This window comes from Sorex fumeus, unplaced genomic scaffold (assembly GCF_029834395.1).
Source record: "Sorex fumeus unplaced genomic scaffold, SorFum_2.1 ptg000098l, whole genome shotgun sequence".
NCBI lineage: Eukaryota > Metazoa > Chordata > Mammalia > Eulipotyphla > Soricidae > Sorex > Sorex fumeus.
In genome coordinates this window covers 42,054,643-42,074,744 of record NW_026606155.1, presented here as the reverse complement: position 1 = coordinate 42,074,744, position 20,102 = coordinate 42,054,643, and positions in this window count along the sequence as shown.

Genomic DNA, 20,102 nt, shown 5'->3' with positions numbered 1-20,102 from the left:
CAAGGATGCCCACTGTCTCCACTTTTATTCATTATATTAGAAATATTAGCAACAGAAATCAGGCAAAAAAGGAAATCAAAGGGATACAAATTGGAAAAATGTGTCAAATTATCTCTATTTTTAGATGACATGATGATATACTAAAGAGTCCACACTAAAGATCCTAGAAACAATAAACCAATACAGCAAAGTAGCTGGCTACAAAGTCAATACACATAAATCAATTGTATTCCCATATACAAATAATAAATTAGAGGAGAAAGAGATCAAAATGTCTATCCAATTTAAAATACTGCCCAAAGCATCAAGTACCTAGGAATTAACTTAACAAAGGTGGTGAGAGACCTATACCATGAAAACTTCAAAACACTGAAGAAAATTTGAAGATTATAGGAAATGGAAAAACATTCCAGGCTGTAGATTGAAAGAATTAATATTGTCAAAATGACCATCTTACCCAAACTATATAGATTCAGTACAATCCCTATCCAAATGTAGACAATACTCTTTAAGTACTTGTAAAAGTCTATTAGAAAGTTTGTGTGGAATTATAAAAGCCAAAACCATACTGAAAAACAGGAAACTGGGAGGCATCTCACTACCTAACTTGAATCTATACTATAAAGTTATTGTAATCAAAAAGTGTGATACTGGGACAAATAAAGACTCTCTGATCAATGTGTCAGAATAGAATATTTAAAGATAACTGTAGCACTGTAGCACTGTCCTCCCGTTGTTCATTGATTTGCTGGAGCAGGCACCGGTAATGTCTCCATTGTGAGACTTGTTGTTACTGTTCTGGCATATCGAATATGCCACAGGGAGCTTAGCACTCATAAATATATGGTCAGCTTATTTTTACAAAAGAGCTGAGAGCATGAATGGGCATAAAGACAGCCTTTTCAACAAATGGTGTTGGAAGAATTGAATAATCAAACGCAAGAAATTAAAGTTGAACCCACATCTCACAACTTACATGAAAGTCAACACAAATTGGATCAAAGGCATTGGTATCAGACTTGAATCTATATAGCACATTGAGGAAAATATAGGAAAATGCTCCAAGTCCTAGACCTCAAATGAGTCTTCAATGGTATGATGCCATTGGCAAAGGCTCCAGAATAAAAACTACACAAATGAGACTATGTCAAACTAAAATGTTTTCATTTGGCAAAAGAAACGTTGGTAAAATTAAATGACAACTGAATATGAAAAAATGTTTTCACTTAAAACATTCAATAAAGGGTTGATATCCAAGGTATACAAAGTATTCATAAAGACAACAACAACAAAATCTAAAAGTCACATCAAAAAATGTGGAGAGGCGGTAGTCACGTGGCGCTCCTCTCCTCTCAAACCCAGGTCAGACCTGCCCCCGGTGTGTGGCCCCGGGACTTCCATCTCTCCCTTCGGGACCTCAGGCATCCCGGCAGACGCCAGGAGAAACGCAGCCGTGAGCGGCTGCCGTCCCCTCTTCACTACTCATGCGGCGCTCATGTCATCTCAAACCCAGTTTTCCGTAGAGGTGTGGCCTGTTCAGAAGTGGGCGTGGCTTCAGAGTGGGCGTGGCTTCAGAGTGGGCGTGGCCTATTTTCCGGCCTGCGGCCGCTTACGCAGCCACAGGGTATTTACTAATTCAAAGGAACCTAGTTCCCAAGGAATTTAGTCCCCAACTTACTCAGCAATATGAAGAAGCAAAGAAAATCCCCACCGCAAGTGGAGGAGAACAAAAACAATCCAGAACATTCTGTCATTACAGCTCACGTAAGGGATCTCTCTGACACAGAATTCAGATATGAAGTCATCAAGATGTTCAATCAACTCAATGAAACGGTCAGACAGACAGCCAGTAACACCACAGAAAAAATCGACAAATTACGCGAAGAAATGAGAGCAGAAATGTCACGATTAAAATACTCCATAGATGAAATGAGAAACTCAGTTTCTTCTCTTAAAAATAGAATGACCGCAGCTGAAGAGAGAATCAGTGACCTGGAAGATCAGCTGCAACAAACCAACACGCAACAACAAACAGTGGCAAGGGACCTCAAAATGGCTCTACAGAGAATCAGAGTCCTAGCAGATGATTCCAAGAGGAACAATATTAGAATCATGGGACTACCTGAACCTCAGGGAAACAACCCCAACGAAAAAAACACCGTCAAACAAATCATTGCTGAAAAATTCCCAGAGCTCTGCAATGCAGCCATTCAGGTTCAAGAAGCCCGAAGGGTGCCAGCTAAAAGAGACCCCAACAAAAACACTCCAAGGCATATCATAGTTAGAATGATTGATGCTGCCAATAGAGACACAATACTGCAAGCAGCAAGGGCAAAGAAGGAAATCACATACAAAGGAGCACCCCTTAGATTCACAGCAGACCTATCAGAGGAAACCCTGCAAGCCCGAAGGCAGTGGCAAGATATAGTCAAAAAACTCACGGAAATGAATGCTTCCCCAAGAATACTCTATCCAGCTAAACTCTCCCTCAAAATCGAAGGAACAGTACACTATTTTCTAGATAAACAGCAGCTCAGGAACTTCATAGACTCAAAACCAAACCTAAAGCAAGGCCTAAAGGGGCTACTATAAGAAAAGACAAACCTTACAACCACAACACACCCTACAGAAAATGACAAAAAACCCCATAACCATACTCTCTCTCAATGTCAATGGTCTAAATTCACCATTGAAGAGAAACAGAGTGGCAAAATGGATACAGAGACAGAACCCAACATTCTGCTGCCTACAAGAAACTCATCTCAACAGCCAGAACAAACACAGACTCAAAGTCAAAGGATGGAAAACAATCCTGCAAGCAAACAGCCCCTTCAAAAAAGCTGGGGTGGCCATACTAGTATCCGACAACATTAATTTCACATTGAAAAAGATTAGAAGGGACAGGGAAGGCTATTTTCTCTTCATCAAGGGATACATACAGCAGGAAGAAATCACACTCTTAAATGTATACGCACCTAATGAGGGAACAGCTAAATATCTAAAACAACTGCTAACAGATTTTAAGGAGGACATCGCTACCAACACAATAGTACTTGGAGACTTCAACATCGCCTTATCAACTCTGGATAGATCAACAAGAACAAAACCCAGCAAGGAATTATTGGCTTTGAAAGAAGAAATAGAAGAGAAAGGGCTTATGGACTTATACAGGGCTTTACACCCCCAAAAGAAAGAATACACATTCTTCTCCAGTGCGCACGGAACATTTTCCAAAATAGACCATGTCTTAGGACACAAAACATACCTCAACAGAATCAGGAAGATAGAAATAGTATCAGCCATCTTTTCAGACCATGACGCACTGAGGATAGATGTGAATCACACACTGACACGGAGAACAAAATCAAACACCTGGAAACTAAACAACTCGATGCTGAACAATGAGTGGGTCAAGAACGAAGTCAAGGACGAAATCAAAAGATACCTGGAAACAAATGAGAATGAAGACACAAACTACCAGAACTTATGGGATGCAGCGAAAGCTGTATTAAGGGGAAAATTTATAGCTCTGCAAGCATATCTTAGGACTGTAGAAACGATGCACATAAACAACTTGACCTCACAGCTCAAGACCTTAGAAAAGGATCAACAGAAAGAGCCTAAATCAGGCAGAAGGAAAGAGATCGTAAAACTTAGAGCAGAAATCAACGACATGGAAAACAAAGAAACAATCCAAAAGATCAATAAAACCAAGAGCTGGTTCTTCGAGAAAATAAATAAGATAGATAAACCACTAGCAACACTCGCAAAGAAACAGAGAGAGAGAGCCTTAATAAATCGAATCAGAAATAAGAATGGGGATATCACAACAGAAACTAAAGAAATTCAAGAGATCATCAGAGACTACTTTGAAAGTCTGTATGCCACGAAACAAGAGAATCTAGAAGAAATGGATAAATTCCTGGATTCCTATCATCTCCCAAAGCTGAAGCAAGAAGATATAGAGTACCTGAATAGACCTATTCACATCAAGGAAATTGAAACTGTAATCAAAAGTCTTCCCAAAAACAAAAGCCCAGGTCCAGATGGATTTACTAGCGAATTTTTCCAAACATTTAGAGAGGACCTATTGCCAGTTCTTCTCAAGCTTTTCCAGGAAATTGAAAAAACGGAAACTCTCCCAAACAGTTTATATGAAGCCCATATCTCTCTAATACCAAAAGGAAACAAAGACACCACAAGAAAAGAAAACCACAGGCCAATATCCCTGATGAACACGGATGCGAAGATTCTCAACAAAATACTAGCCAATAGAATTCAACAACTCATCAAAAAGATCATACATCATGACCAAGTAGGATTCATCCCAGGGATGCAAGGATGGTTCAACATTCGGAAATCAATCAACATAATCCATCATATCAACAAAAGAAAAGATAAAAATCATATGATCATATCAATCAACATAATCCATCATATCAACAAAAGAAAAGATAAAAATCATATGATCATATCAATAGATGCAGAAAAAGCATTTGACAAGATCCAGCACCCATTCATGATGAAAACCCTTGCCAAAATGGGGATAGAGGGGACTTTCCTAAATATAGTTAAAGCCATCTACCACAAACCTACAGCAAACATCATCCTCAATGGGGAAAAACTGAGAGCCTTCCCCCTAAGGTCAGGGACGAGACAAGGATGCCCACTCTCTCCACTGCTGTTCAATATAGTACTGGAAGTACTTGCAATAGCGATTAGGCAAGAAAAAGATATTATGGGCATCCAGATAGGGAAAGAAGAAATTAAGCTCTCACTATTCGCAGATGACATGACACTATACTTAGAGAACCCTAAAACCTCTACCAAGAAACTCCTAGAAACAATAGGCTTGTATAGTAAAGTGGCAGGCTATAAAATCAATACCCAAAAATCCATGGCTTTCCTATATGCAAATAATGAAAGAGAAGAAAGTGACATGAAGAAAACAATTCCATTCACAATTGTGCCCCAGAAAATCAAGTACCTAGGAATCGCCTTAACTAAGGAAGTAAAGGATCTGTACAAAGAAAACTACAAAACGCTACTTTGGGAAATAAAAGAGGACACGAGGAAATGGAAAAATATCCCCTGTTCATGGATGGGGAGAATCAACATTGTCAAAATGGCAATACTTCCCAAGGCATTGTACAAATTCAATGCAGTCCCTATAAGGATACCCACGACGTTCTTCAAAGAAATGGAGCAAACACTCCTGAAATTTATATGGAACAATAAGCCCCCACAAATAGCTAAAGCAATTCTTGGGAAAAAGAAAATGGGAGGAATCAACCTACCTAACTTCAAGCTCTACTACAAAGCAGTAATAATCAAAACAGCATGGTACTGGAACAAAAGCAGAGCTGCAGACCAATGGAATAGAGTTGAATATACTGACATCTCCTCCCAAACATATAATCATCTAATCTTCGATAAGGGGGCAAGAAAAGTGAAATGGAGCAGGGAAAGCCTCTTTAATAAATTGTGCTGGCAAAACTGGACGGCTACATGCAAAAAAGTGGGCTCAGATCTCTGCCTAACGCCATGCACAAAAGTAAGATCGAAATGGATTTATGACCTCAACATCAGACCGGAATCCATAATGTTTATTGAAGACAAAGTTGGCAAAACTCTCCACGATATTGAAGTTAGTGGTGTCTTCAAAGACGTCACGCCACTGGCCGAGCAAGTGAAAACAGAGATAGACAAATGGGACTATCTTAAACTAAGAAGCTTCTGCACCTCAAAAGAAACAGTGACCAAAATACAAAGACAGCCTACAGAATGGGAAAGAATATTCACCAAATACACATCCGACAAGGGGTTGATTTCAAGGATATACAAGGTACTGGTTAAACTATACAAGAAGAAATCACCCAATCCCATCAAAAAATGGGGCGAGGAAATGAATAGAAACTTTCGCAAAGAAGAAATCCGAATGGCAAAAAGGCACATGAGAAAATGCTCTACATCACTAATCATCAGAGAGATGCAGATCAAAACAACAATGAGATATCATTTCACACCACAGAGACTGGCCCACATCCACAAGAACAAAAGCAACCAGTGCTGGCGCGGATGTGGCGAGAAAGGGACCCTCCTTCACTGCTGGTGGGAATGCAGGCTGGTCCAACCCTTTTGGAAAACAGTATGGACGATTCTCAAAAAATTAGAATTCGATCTCCCATTTGACCCAGCTATAGCACTCCTGGGAATATATCCCAGAGAGGCAAAAATGTATAGTCGAAGTGATATCTGCAATTGTTTGTTCATTGCAGCACTCTTTACAATAGCCAAAATCTGGAAAAAACCTGAGTGCCTGAGAACAGATGACTGGTTAAAGAAGCTTTGGTACATTTACACAATGGAGTACTATGTAGCTGTTAGAAAAGATGAAGTTATGAAATTTACATACAAGTGGTACTACATGGAAAGTATCATGTTAAGCGAAATGAGTCAGAAAGAGCGGGATAGACACAGAAAGATTGCATTCATCTGGGGAACAGAAAGCAACAAAACGGGAGACTAACACCCAGGAAGGGCTCAGATTAGTACCAGGAATTTTGCTCCATGACTTGAAGGCCAGCCACATGTGCTAGGTGAGAAGGAAGCTCAGATAGAGAAGAGAGCACCAAATAAAGGGTGTTGTGAAGACCCTCCCAGGGTGGGAGAGACATGCTAAAAGTGGTCTATAGACCAAACATGACTGCCACTCAATGCCTCTCTGGCAAAACACAGTACCCAAAAGAAGAGAGAGAGAACAGGGAGGAATGCCCTGCCACAGCGGCAGGGTGGGACGGGGGGGTGGGGGGGAGGATGGGGGGTGGGAGGGATGCTAGGACCCGTGGTGGGGGAGGATGGGCACTGGTGGAGGGATGGGTACTTGATCATTGTATAACTGAAACCCAAGCACAAAAATTTATAAGTCTATAAGTGTACTTCATGGTGTTTCACTAATAAAAAAAATGATAAAAAATATTAAACTGGAAAAAAATGTGGAGAGGAAATAAATAAACTTCTTTGAGGAAGATCAACAGATAGCCAACAGACACTTGAAAAAAATGCTCATCATCACTTATTATAAGGGAAATCCTTATTAAGATGATGATGAGATATCATCTTACACCAGTGAGAATAGCATATATCAAAAATACTAGTAACAATCTCTATTGGTTGGGATGTGGTGAAAAAGAAACCCTCATCCAAAACTAATGGGAATGTTGTCTGGTTTAACCCCTGTGGAAAGTATTATGGAGGATTCAGATTACTCAGGATATGACCCGGCAATTCCACAGTGAAGTATATATTCCAGAACAGAAAAACATTCATTCAAAAGGACACATGCACACCACTATTCATTGCATTCATTGCAGTACTCAGTATTATAGCTAAGATATGAAGTTTACTTGACAAGTGGTTCATGAAAATGTGCTATATATACACAATGGAATACTACACAGCTGCAAGGAACCATGAAGTCATGCAATTTGCGGCAACATGGATGAACCAGAAAAACATCAAGCTAAATGAAGTAAACCAAGGAGGTAAAAACACAGGATGATATAACTTATCTGTGGTATTTATTATCTATTGAATGAAATTCTCATACATAGGTAATGGCGTTTTTATAGCACTGTTAAAGAAATTTTTGAAGTTAAAATTCAGGATAATAGAGAAATAATCTTTAGAGTTTTGTCCTTTAAATAACAACATTTTTCTAGAGCACTTTAGATTCGCAAAAATAATTGAGAGTGGTACAAATATTTTCCATGTGCTCCTTGCTTGCCCTTATCCTAGGTATTATCATTTTTCACTAGAGTGGTATATTTGTTACAACTGACATCCTACACTGGCATATCATGAACATTCAAAGTCCATAGTTTTCCCATGACTCATTATGGATGCAGTATATGTGGACAAATGCATAGTAGCATGAATCACAAATATTGCATTTTTCAGAGTAACTTAACTCCCTAAAAACTCTCTCTGATCATTTATTATCCTCTCCTCATTCACCCACTTTGTAGTAACTGCTGAAGTTTTGCTTTTCTCCAAATGTCACATAACTGTAATCATGCATTATACATCCCATTCAGATTATTCACATTTACCTGGTAATATGCATTTAAGTTTCCTCTATATCTTTTTATAACTTGGTAGCTTAGTTATTTTACATTGAGTAATATATAATTGCCTGGAGCATCCTACAATTTGTTTATTCATTTACTTACTGAAGGATATTTTGTTTATTTCCAGACTTAAGCAATAATGAATAAGACAAAAATGCTGATATGGTAAAATAAAAATTTTAACACTTTCGGTAAATACTAAGGAATGTGATTACTGGTTAAATGATAAGAATATTTTTCATCTTAAATACCTCTACAAAACTGTCTTCCAATATTTACTTTCACCAGTGCTATTTGGTTCTGTCTCTGTTTGTATTTTGAATGTCTACAAAGGTATGCAGTGAAGATCTTATTGGTTTTAATTTGTATGTTCTGGATGATATCTAGATATCTAAGTGGAACTTGTTCTTATGTTTTTCTCTTTTAATGGTAGATCTATTTTGAACTTTTTGATTCAGTAATTTCACTCCTTGCCCTCTGCCCCAAGAATACAAAACGTTAATCTGAATGAACACACACACACACACACACACACACACACACACACACACACACACACACCTATGTTGATCACAGCACTATTTACAATAACCAAGATCTGGAAACAACCTAAACGTTCAAAAACAGATGAGGAGATAAAGGAATTGTGAGTCAGCTATGAGAAAGATGAAATCTGAATTTTGCTGCAGCAAATCATTTATGGAATATTAACAAACGAATGAACATGTCATTGAAAATAAACGCTTATAGTCTGTCAACAGAGCTGAGTAAAGTAAATTTAGGGAGTGGGATGTGAATGGGAAACAGGGGGAAGAGGAAGCAGACAAGAAGGGACTAGGGCACAAGAGTATAAAGTATAAGAATATTGGCATTTTGGGAATGAGTGTGGTGCAAAACCACTGCATATCTAAAACATAAATAGTAGTGCCATTATAAATTACTTTACATCAAAAAGTTCCCCAGCAACATCACTTAAATATGCCAAAATTAAGGATTATTACTTTATTTGCCCAGGTCACAAGATCCAAGTAAGAAATTATTATAACCCAGCTTTCTTGATTTCCAAACATTGATGACCATTTTTTGGTCAGAAAAATATAGCTCTGCTATAGAATTTCCTCATATTTTGTAGATTAATAGGTGATTGTTATAAAGCACTGTCTGTAGCACTATCCTCCCATTCTTCATCAATTTGCTTGAGCAGGCACCAGTAAAGTCTCCATCGTGAGACTTGTTGTTACTGGTTTTGGCATATCTAATTTGCCATGGGGAGCTTGCCAGGGTCTCCGATAGGGACAGAGGAATCAAACCTGGGTAGGCCGCGTGCAAGGAAAATGCCCTACCCTCTGTGCCCGCCACCTATACTAGTGAAAAAAAATGCTAACGGCCACCTGAAGCTGCTTAATGAGGACAGAACACTGATGTAAGTTCCAGTGCACTAGTGCTAAATGCTTAACTGAGTAAACTGACATCTGCCGCTGGACCCAGGAGAGGGACGGACATTCTGCTGATCAGGCAAAATGGTCAGGAGTGTGCAGGCTCTCCTACAGGCAATTTGAGGGCATCCCCTTGCCACAGCCTCCTTAGTCAACACTCTGGATGGTGTGAGATGTCTTGGGGACAGAGCCCGGAGAGCTCAGTGGCATATTGTTACAAAATGCATTTGAAATTAGAAGACTATACCTATAAAAATTCCCTCCCATAAAAGTAGCCATGACAGAACTGGCCCATTATCCTGAAATGTGGACCATGCTTCAGAAGTCAACGTGTTCTATGAAAATAAGATTGAGTTGCACATTATTTTTATATTCCTTTTTCTTCTCAACACTTCTTAGCCACACTTGGTGGGATCCTTCCTGACATTCAGTGCTTTCTCTAGTGAATCAGTTTCATCTCCATATGGCTTTGACGTTGCTTTGGTTTACATGCAGAGCCCTGTAAGACTTATAACATCTCCAACTGAACTTCCTTTCCAAAAGCAAATACACTTCAAATTTCCTATTAAAGTTCATAGACATAATTATATATAAATAGTTATTTTTGAACTAGGCCACTATAATTAGGTAAGAAATGTATTTATAGATTTGTCACCCCATGCACATTCTGCCTCAGAGTCTTATCAGTAGAATGTGGGAGATGTTGGTATAAATGTGAGTAGGTAACACCTCTCACCTGCATAATCTCCAAATAAATATATCAGTTTAAATTTGTTTCTTAGTGTCATATCTTATTTTTATGGTTTATTGAACATTGTAGCTTGCCTGTCTCAAAGTATCTCAAAAGGAGTATGTTTAAAGCTTAATATATTGTGGCATTACCAAAAACCAACCAGAAAACAAACCTCTGTTCTATCTTTTGTTTTCTATCTCAGAAAAGGCATTTGGCTCTGTAGGACTCTATTTTTTTCAGAAATCAATACTTTTATCATCTCAATGTCATCATCTGTGCTCATGACATTCCAGTAAAAATATTTATTGAGAAAGTGATGGACATTTTTAAATCAGAAAGTAGATACAGCAAGTAGAATAAAATATAAAGCATACCAATAACCATACTTTTGACTAATAGAAATACAAAATTTAAAATATATATAATTTATCAATAATATTATTTTTTCCAGTACATTTTATTGTAATGTTGATGAGAATAATAAATCAACTCTCAGTATGGACCACAGATTATGTATGGAATTTTCATGTTCTTCTCTTCTCTGTATGGATTTTCTTTGGCTATTCCTACTTCTTTCGACATCCCAGAGATTGGCACATGAAGTTCATTGATGTGTCTAACTTTTACCAGTCTAAGTGTGTTTGTGTGTGTGTGTGAGTGTGTGCATGCTCTGAATTAAGGGAAAGGGGAACTGGAAAATAAGTAAATGAATGAATGAATAAAATTATTATAAAGTACTTGGCGTTTTGGGGGGTCTTTATTTAGAAGTTTGGTGATATTTTTGTGACCAGTAATATGCTATAGAAACTTAAACTCATTCATAGAATTAACCTATGGTAATATTGATTTCATTACACATTGTTTTGTGTAAAGCCAAAGTTTCAAAAATCTTTCTAGGATGTAAGGAGAGTAATTACTATATAAGCATAAAAGTATTTTGAAACAATCTTAAAGTAAATTATATTCAAGAAATGTGAGCTTTTTGTTGTTGAATCTTGCACATCAGCTCCTGGGTCTCTTAAAAATTAAGTTTAAATAAAAACACAATGTTAAGGAAAGTAAATAATGCCCAACACTCAAACTTTGAATAAATATGTAACTGTGAAAACTATTCTCATTCATTCATTAGAATGAATCATCGACACTTCAAGAGGTTTTCCAGCAAATACAGTCTTCGAGACTTTTATGTTAACATATAAGAGCAAGAATTGAAAACTATGAATATTTAATGCTTTTTAAACAATCACTCAAGTTGAGGACAGGAAATATGTCCATGTTTCTCTTAGAGGTGTTGATTTCTTATTTTTATCTCATACACTCTATAATGGATATGTGCTTTTAGTTGTGCATAAATGATTCAATTGGAAAAATCTACAAATTTATCCAAAGTTAATATTTACTAAGTAGATTAAATTTTTCATCTCTATTTTTTGTTTGTTTCATTTTGGATCACACTTGACAGTACTCAGGGCTTACTTCTGGCTTTGCATCCAGGGATCACTCCCTGCAATGGTTAGGGGACCATATGTGGTGCCTTACCTGCTGTATTATGGTTCTGACCTCACTATTTTTAAAATACTTAAGGACAATAGTGGCTTATATGAGAATTCAGGAAATTTAAAAGTGTAATAAATTTGGTTTTTAAGCATTAATCTTACCAATTAGGGTCAAATAAAACCACATTCTAACCACATTCTAAAAAAATGTTGAAATAGAGATAAATCTATGCTGATAGTTTAAACTGATTTTAAAAGCAGTTAAATAGCAGTATTATTCAAATTATCCTACTGTCAAGATGACAATCCTATCAAAAATAATATGCAGATATGTTGCGGTTCTTATAAAAATACTCGTGACATATTTAAAGACATAGACAAACTCCTGTTGAAGTTTACATGGAGTAATAAACCTATCTGAATAGCCAAAGCAATCCTAGTAAAAGAGAGAAAATGGTGAAGGCGGGGACTTCTCCTTCCTCAACTTAAAATTAGACTATAAATCTATAGAAATCAAGACAGTGTGGTACTAGAATAAAGAAAAAATGTCAGACCAATGGAACAGAATTGAGAGCCCAGAGACATGTTTTCAAGTATATGGACAGTTGATCTTTGAAAAAGGAGCAAAGAGTATGAGATTGAGCAAAGAAAACCTGTTTAACAAGTTGTATTGGAAAAACTGGCTGATCACTGTTTACAAAATATGAACTCAGATCCCTTTCTCACATCATGCACAAAAGTCAAAATGGATTAAGACTTAAAATATCAGATCTGAATCCATAAAATATATTGAGGAAAACAAGATAAACGCTTCGTGACTTTGTGACGTTAAATTTAGTGGTACCTTCAATTGTTCTATCCTACTAACTAAGCAAACAGAAGAAAAGATAAATAAACGGGATTGCATCAAAATAAAAATCTTCTGTACTACAAAAGAAACAATTACCAGAATAAAAAACATCCTCACATACTAGAAGCAAATATTTACCCACCACTTTTCTGACAAGCATGGCAGAGCCTGGCAAGCTACCTGTGGTGTATTCAATATGCCAAAAACAGTAAAAATAATGGGTCTCATTCCCTTGACCCTGAAAGAGCCTGCAATACTTCAGCATTGGGAAAGACGAGTAAGGAGAGGCTGCTAAAATCTCAGGGCTGGAACAAATGGAGACGTTACTGGCACCTGCTCGTGTGATGTATCACAGTGATACAGTGATACATATGACAAAAGATATATGAGCACTTGTAAAACTGATCAAGAAAAAAACATGCAAAATGAAGAGAAGAGATGAACAGAAACTTTTTTTTTTTTGCTTTTTGGGTAACACCCAGTGATGCACAGAGGTTACTCCTGGTTCATGCACACAGGAATTACTCCTGGCCGTGTTCAGGGGACCATATGGAATGCTGGGAATTGAACCCAGATCGGGCCGCGTGCAAGGCAAACACCCTACCTGGTCAGGCCGCATGCAAGGCAAACACCCTACCTGTTGTGCTATCATCACTCCAGCTCCAGAAACTTTTTAAAAGAAAACCAATAGCTATATGAAACAATGTTCTGTATCACTTATCATCAGGGGAAGCAAATCAAAACAATGAGATATCAACTCACAGCAATTTAGTGTTGGTAGGGATTTGGGGAAAAGGGAAGCCTCATCCACTGCTGGTGTGAATATTTGTTAGTTAAAACCTTTTGGAATAGAATATTGACACTTTTTACAATTCTAAGAATTGAGTTTCTATACAAACCAACCAATTCTACTTCTGGACATCTATCCCAAGGGCCCAAAATCTATAGTCAGAAGACATTTGTGCCTATGTGTTCACTGTAGCATTATCTACAACGGCTAAGATCTGAAAAAAAAAAACCCAAATGTCCACAAACAGATGAATGTATAAACAAACTATGGGATGCTTACACAATGGAATATTACTCAACTACAATAAGAGATGAAATCATGCAATTTACTGCTAACATTGATGAATATGGAGAGTATCATGCTGAATGAAATTAGATGGAGAGGGTCAAATACAGAATGACCTCTCTCACATTGAAACAGTAAGTGAATAAAATATGGCTAAAGGCAACAGACCCTGAAAGCTGATCTACAAAACTGAGTGCACCATGGGGGTTTGGGAGAGTGGGAGTGGGGTGCTGAGGTAGAGGACACTGACAGATGGTGTGCCGTTGGAACAATGTACTCATAAAACTCTACAAGTAATAGCATTGTAAATCACTATACTTAAAATGAAATAACTCAAAATAGAGACAAAGCATCAAATATTGATGTGTGTTTATATTTATAAAAGTAATATCTTAAAGCCCATAAATTCTCTATTGGCAGGACTTTAAACACAAGTAATTTGGGCACCAATAGGACACCAATGTATAAGTGTGATGTATTGATCACTTGTGAAGAAATGCAAGCAAAGTTGCTAGCTGAAAAAGAAAATCCACCCAAACCCTAGCTTCTTAAGTTGCATTTTAAAAGTTTATGTAAGTGAGCCATGAACATGCCAAATGAACATTGATTAGGTTATCTCTTAGGGACATTTTTTCAGTTTTTGCAATTAGCTCAATAGTGTCTGAAATAAACTGGTAAGCAAATTGGAAAACAAGAAGTATATAATATCATGGAAAGGGATTGGTGGAACTCAAGATAAATCAAATGAGAATACCAAGATAAACACTCAGATTTAAGGGCTCAATCCCCAGTAAAACATGAGGGCGCCAACCACCTCTGTTGTGATCCCTGAGCATAGAACCAGGAATAAGTCCTGAGCGAGGGCAGGTGTGACCCCAAAACTAAACCAAAACAGCAACAACAACAACAACAACAACAAAAGACTGTTTTTATAATCAAAATATTATTATTTTTTACTCTGATTCTCATTGTGTGCAAAGTCATGGTTTTGGGAAACTACATGGTGATACCATTATTTTGGCAGCAATGGAAAGCATACACTTACATTTCTATGTATTCTAAAATTGTATTTCAATTTATAAATGTGTGAATTTTTCAGTACACAACTCAATTTTTTTCTCAGTATTTCTACTGCGCTATGAACTAATTATAAGAATAATATTAAGCAGAAATTCACTAAGGATTTCATACTGAGGTTTATGAAAATAGAACATTGAAATAAACTCTATTATATAATATTTTACTTTGTAAAAATAAAATCATTTATAAGATAGATCAATGATACCCAATCCTGTAGCCAAAAATGACAGAGAGAAGATGTCTGGCCTACTGAACCTTTCACATCTCCCTTATTCTAATCCTGTAATAGTTTTAAAGTTAGTATAAAGATAAACATCTATACATCTGCTTGAGTAGTTTTGTATAATTTCACAATTATATCACTATGTGAATTTTTAATTCAAGTATAAATACTCAAACAGCAAAAACTGTCTCTAACTGAATTTAGAATCTTTTATTGTAAATAAAATTAGTCAAATAACACCAAAAACACAAAATGTAATTGCATGCAGAAGTAAATGCTACAAAGTCGAGGTCTAAATTTGGGTGCCAGAGATAATAATCAAGGAAAAAAGTGGTTTTTTTCAAATGAGAACAACTATATTCTAGAGAAGATAAATTTACTATTAAATATAAAACATTTCAGGAAAGCTGCAGGTGTAGAAAATGACATGCATTAATGGTAGTGTGACTTGAAATGAAAGATCAAAGAAATGAAGTGATTTGGACAAAAATGAGACTGCAGACATAGACATAAACTAGGCTATGCAATGATTCACAGGGATGTCAAGACTTTGAGTTTTTAAGCACAATGTAAACATATAAATAGGTTTCAAAATAGAACTTGGGGTTGAAGGGAGCCGTGCACTGTGGATTAACACGATAAAGTTCATTTTAAAGAATGCTTAACAATTATTTGGTGTATGAACTTTCTTCTTGGTTTTTTAAATATGTGACTACACATAGGACTGAACAATTAAAGTAGGAGTAGACCATGAAGAAAACTGGTATCCCTCTCTTTACAAAATAACTACCATAGGTGAGCTTGTTGCGTAATTTTAAGCAAATGAGTCTTATGAGATGTAATACTTGGAGCTGCTTCTGTAGGCAAGACAGTATAAAGGTATTTAGATACTTGGGGCTTAGTCTATTTATTAAATCATTTAAATCCTCTCCAACATTCCAATTCTAATTCTCAAGGCCTATTTTCCCCAAATTTCATAACTTTTTCTGGTTATAAAATTGTATGAAATATTTTATTTCAACCTGTGGTATAATTCATCCAAGGATGATGTTTAGTTTATGGCTGGGGCAGTTCTATGAAAATGAGAGAAAAAAGATTATCTTAAGGGAGTATACAAACCCTCTGATACTATGACAGGTTGTTTTTTATCCCGAAACTTGAACTCTTGAGTCCCTTTTTATTTTCTCAGTTCACTGATGTGTATACAGGCAGTCATATTATCCCATAGCCCTTGCATTATTCATGATATTCAAAACTTTTAGTCAGTAACTGTTCAGCTTGTCTAGACTTTGCATTTATTCTAGTGATAATTGCTAAAAAACTGCAAAATTGTTTCATCCCTGATTGTTCCAACAGTGTCCCATCCTAACAAATAAATTAGCATTTTTACTTATTTAAGCCAAATTGAAAGCTGAATTGCATTGATCACTTAATCACTTGACATCCCGTTACTCATCGATTTGCTCAAGCGGGCGCAGTAACATCTCCATTTGTCCCTGTCACATGATAGTTAGTCCAATGGCGTCTGTTCATTTTAGGAACACAAAGAGCCTCAAACCAATCATTCAGGGTCTTGACGAAGAAATCTGACCATCTCGGAGGTGGGCGGCCACAGGACCTTTGATGTCCCATAGAATCCAGTTGGTAACAACTCTAGTCCAGCGGTCATCTCCAAATCTCACTACGTGTCCAGCCCATCTGATTTTTGATGCCTTGGCAAAGGAGATATTGTCCATGATTCTTGATTGTCAAAGGAGGTCGGAACTCCCAATTCTTTCTCTCATTAAAGTGAAGCGTGATATTCCAAGCATAGCTCTTTCAATTCCTCTTTGGGAGACCCAAATAGCGTTCTCATCCCATTTTCATAGGGCCCAGGTCTCTGAGGCATATGTTAATGCAGGAAGAACAGTGGAATAAAAGAGATAAGCCCAGAGTCAGAGGTACTTCATCCTCTTAGCTATTTCTTCTACACCACACTCTTCCACCTGCGCAACTCAGGTGCCAGATCATTCACCATGTTAACTTCTCAACCTAGGTACACATAACTATTGCATTCAGAGATGTTCATTCCATTGAGAGCAAATGGAGTGTCAGGAATGAGTCCGTTTCTCATAAACATTGTCTTGGTGAGATTCAGATGTAGTTCAACTTTTCCACACTCACAGTCGAAGTCGGCCAGGATTTGTGCCACTTGGCTAATGTTTGGTGTTATTAGAATGATGTCATCAGTGAAGTGGAGGTGGTATCATTGCCAACCATCTATCTTCACTCCCATTCCTTCCCATTCCAGTTGTATGATGTTCTCGAGGGTGGCACTGAAGAGTTTCAGTGAAATGGTATCACCCTGCCAAACCCCTCTCTTGACATGGATGATCACTTCCTTGTAGAATGGTGAGATCCTGGGAGTGAATCCGTAATACAGCTCACGGAGAATCCTGATGTATTGAGTTTGAAAACCCTATTTGGCTAGGGCTTCGATGACCACTTCAGTCTCAACAGAATCAAAAGTCTTCTTTAAATCAATGAACATTAGACAGAGCAGCAACTTGAACTCCTGATTAACCTCAATGAGCTTGGTTATCATGTGGATATGGTCGATCATGCTGAATCCGTTTCAGAACCCAGCTTGCTCACATGGTTGTCCTTCATCCAGTGTTCTGCCAATCCTATTCAGGATGACTCGAGTGAATAACTTGTAGACGACAGACAACAGGCAGATCGGGAAATAGTTCCCAATGTCATGGATATCTCCCTTCTTATATAGTAATACAGTCCTGCTGGTTTTCTATTGGGACGGAACCTTGTATTCAGACAGGTAGTGTGTGAAGAGCTGAGCCAGTGTATTGATGAGAACTGATGCCAGGTTCTTCAGGTGTTCAGGTCTGACCTTACCTGGGCCAGGTGCTGTTCGCTTCTTTACTGACGAAATGGTGTGTCAGATTTCAGAAGGGAGAACATTGGGAACGACATATCCATCCTGCAGAATTTGGTATGTGGGCAGGTGGACGTGGCTATAGAAGAGATATGAGTAGAAGTCATGGATATTCTTCTCCATTGTACTTCTGGAAGATGTGATAGATCCATCAGAGGGCAGTCATCTTGGTCTTGTAGTTGGTGAAGGACAGGCGGGCATTGAGAATGCTTTTCCCAGCTTCTGCCGCTTCTGCCGGCACTGCTGCTCTTCTCTCTTTGAGGTCTTCCTTAATCACTTCTCTGCACTGCCTTTGCGAGCTCGGATGTTCACTTGCAGTTGCCTGAGGCTTGCGCCAAGCCACATTGTTAAATGAGCTTGAGAGTTTTCAAAGACAGGTGTTTTTTCGTGGCTATCTGTCTCTTGGTGTTTCTCACATAAGTATGGAGGTGCTAAACCAGTTGTTCATATTCCTCATCAATGTTGTCAACGATGGCATCTTCCCATGTTACTGCAACAGTGAAAAAGAGCTCCCAGTTGGTGGTCGTTCTGGGAGTTATATTCTTAAATTTTGCATCCCTTTCTCCCCGCTTCGTGAAGTAGAAATTTGCACTAAGAATATGGTGGTCCGATCCCATTTGGAAGTTTGGGACAACAGCGACATCGGTCAGGCAAAACCATCGATTGAATATGATGTGGTCAACTTCATTTTGGAACCATCCATCAGGAGACTCCCATGTCCAACATTTAGATTCGGCCTTCTGGAACTGTGAGTTACCATGGATGGTCTTGATTGACATGATGAACTCAGACAGTCTCTTACCCTGTTCATTCCATTCTAGGCCATGGGTCCCCATGTGGAGTTCTTTGGCTGATCTTCTTGGTCCTATCTTGGCATTAAAATCACCAACAATGATTTTATAGAAGGTGTGGTCTTCTTTATAGAACTTCTTCAGCTCCACGTAGAACTCTTCAATTTCTTCTTCATCAAAATTGGATTTTGGTGTGTAGATAATGAAGATAGAAACTGCTGGCAGTGAGCCACATCTATTCAAGTGTAATCGTCCAATTCAGGTTGTTAGACATTCGAATGAATCAATGCTCATGGCCAAGTTTGTATTGACAAGGACACCGACACCTCTGACGCCTCTTTTGTCTCATGTTCCGAGGAACAATTCTTCTCCAGTGTCAAAAACAGCATGATGTGATTGATGCCTTCTTGTCTTGGTCAGACCAATGATGTTGTACTTGATCTTTCGCGCTTGCACCATCAGGTTCTTGATGGATGCATCCAATGCCAGCATACGTGCACTGAAAGTACAGACAGTCATTTTTGTCCTTCGTTTTGGCAGCCTAGATTGTCCTTGAGATTTTATCAGCCTCTCCTTCCTCATCCTTCTTAATTCTGCCGTTAATGCTTTTGATGGATTGCATTAAAATTAAGAAAACCTGTGATCCAGAATGATAGTACAGAGATGCATATTTTTCATGTGCCTAACCTGAGTTCAATCACTGACACTCAATATTGTCCTTGGAGCAACACCAGAAGTTATCCCTGAGTTCAGAGACAGAGGTAAGCACTGAGCATTGCCAGGTATAATGCAAAAAAAAAAAAACCCAAAATAAAATAAAACTAAAAATACTTGTTCATTAGTGAGTAGCAAAGCATCATAATGGTGTCAAATAGTGGTTCTCATGAGATTGGTTATATTTATAATCAATAATTACATAACTGATTATATTATATTTACAAATATAGTCAACAAATGGGTTGTCCTACTAATGAGCGAAAAAATATGGACCACTCTAACTAATGACAGTAGAAACTATAACACTGCTCACAGAAACTCCTGTCAGGTCAGAAACCATAGTTGGTACCTGACACATACAGGAACAACATAACTGGGGATAAAGTAGTCAGCTCCTTATGATTGACCATTAAGTTCAACTCCTTGGTGAATGTGTAAAGCTTTTCCTTGGAGCTGTGTAAACTCCTTTCTTGGGTGACACTATGAGGGATTACACATTAAAGAATGTTCACGGGCTCTCCAAGCAACTCTCTCTTGCCACACACGTTTGGTGCATCACCGCAGACAGCCTTTGCCTTGGACTGACAAAGGAGGAATGAGGGCAAAGCTGGTTGATAATAGTTGCTGTTTATTCCATTCT